This window comes from Corvus brachyrhynchos, unplaced genomic scaffold (assembly GCF_000691975.1).
Source record: "Corvus brachyrhynchos isolate BGI_N302 unplaced genomic scaffold, ASM69197v1 scaffold305, whole genome shotgun sequence".
Classification (NCBI taxonomy): domain Eukaryota; kingdom Metazoa; phylum Chordata; class Aves; order Passeriformes; family Corvidae; genus Corvus; species Corvus brachyrhynchos.
The window spans coordinates 119,378-121,391 of record NW_008239284.1 but is presented as its reverse complement, the minus strand read 5'-3'; positions in this window follow the sequence as shown (position 1 = coordinate 121,391).

Genomic DNA, 2,014 nt, shown 5'->3' with positions numbered 1-2,014 from the left:
CCCCGGGGCACGCAGGGGCACCCACACAGCCCTGGGGCACACACACAGAGCCCTCAGGGCACACAGGGGATCACACATGCACTCTGGGGTGCACACAAGCACCCACACACGCACCAGGGCACACACAGGCTCACACACGAAGCCTGAGCACACAGAAACTCACACAGACACAGCCCTTGAGCACACACAGGCTCACACCCACAGCAGGGCACACACGGGCCCCTGAGTGGGTGCACATACATGCCCAGCCAACGCTGTGCATGCACACAGCAACATGCATGTACATCACACACAGAGGCACCACGGGCACACACGGAGCTACGTGTGAGCACACACAGGCATCCCCAAACTGTGGGGAGATGTGGGCACGGGGAACGCCGCGTGTGCACACCCACTGTGCACTCACAGGTGCTGTGGGAATGCCCAGGGGCTGCACTCCATGTGCACACACACTCCGTGTGCGCACACACATTCCACACACATACTCCATGCACAGACACTCCATGTGCACACACAATTCCACGTGCACACACACATTCCATGTGCACACACACACTCCACACACATACTCCATGCACAGACACTCCATGTGCACACACAATTCCACGTGCACACACACATTCCATGTGCACACACACACTCCACACACATACTCCATGCACAGACACTCCATGTGCACACACAATTCCACATGCACACACACATTCCATGCGCACACACTCCATGTGCACACACAATTCCACATGCACACACACATTCCATGCGCACACACTCCATGTGCACACACAATTCCCCCCACACACGTGCACACACAATTCCACATGCACACACACATTCCATGTGCACACACACTCCGTGTGCACACACAATTCCACATGCACACACATTCCATGCGCACACACTCCATGTGCACACACACACTCCATGTACACACACTCCATGTGCACACACAATTCCACTTGTACACACACACTCCATGTGCGCACACACACTCCACACACACAATTCCACGTGCACACACACACTCTGTGTGCACACACATTCTATGTGCACACACAATTCCACATGCACACACACATTCCATGTGCGCACACACAGTCCCGTGCACACACACACTCCATGCACACACAATTCCACGGGCACACACATTCCATGTGCACACACACACTCCACACACACATTCCATGTGCACACACAATTCCACGTGCACACACACATTCCATGTACACACACACACTCCACACAGACACTCCATGCACACGCACACTCCATGTGCACACACATTCCATCTTCACACACACATTCCACGTGCACACACGCACTGCTGTGCAAACACGGGCTCACACACAACACAGGTGCCTGCACTCGTGCCAGCGTGCACAGCCGCTGTGACACATGGACACATCTGTGTGCAGGGCCCTGCCCCACGCACACCCGGGACACGGGCACACGCTGTGCTCACAGCGTGCACAGACACAGGGAGCACACCTGCACAGACACACACCGCCTGCACACGCGCACGGACTCCGTGTGCTGCGTATGACTGCGCACACGAGCACAGAATGATCCTCCCTCCACGGGTCACTCCCAGCGCACCCGAGGGTGCAGTCCAAACCCTCAGTGCTGGTGGGTGCAGCCTGGGGTGCCCCGGGCAGCCCGCGGCCTGGCCTCTCCACCTCCCCTGCGTGTGCTCTGGGTGCTGAGCCCGGCTAGCCAGCCGCAGTCCGTCAGTCGGGGCCATCGGGGGGCACACAGGCAGGTACAGACCCACCCCCTCCTCCAGCACACCCCCGCACATGCGGGAGGTCCGCGTGGGCCCGTGCGCAGGTGCGAACGCGCACCCAAATTGCGTGAACGCCCCCACCGCGGAGCCTCACCCACCCCATCACGCAGAGAAATGCGTGTGCGCACCCGGCACACACAGCCAGGGAGGGCAGGGGGCCGAGTGGAGCAGAGCTGGCACCTCGGCAGCTCAGCTTGCCGGTGTGGAGGATGGCTGGGGACCCCCCCGCGG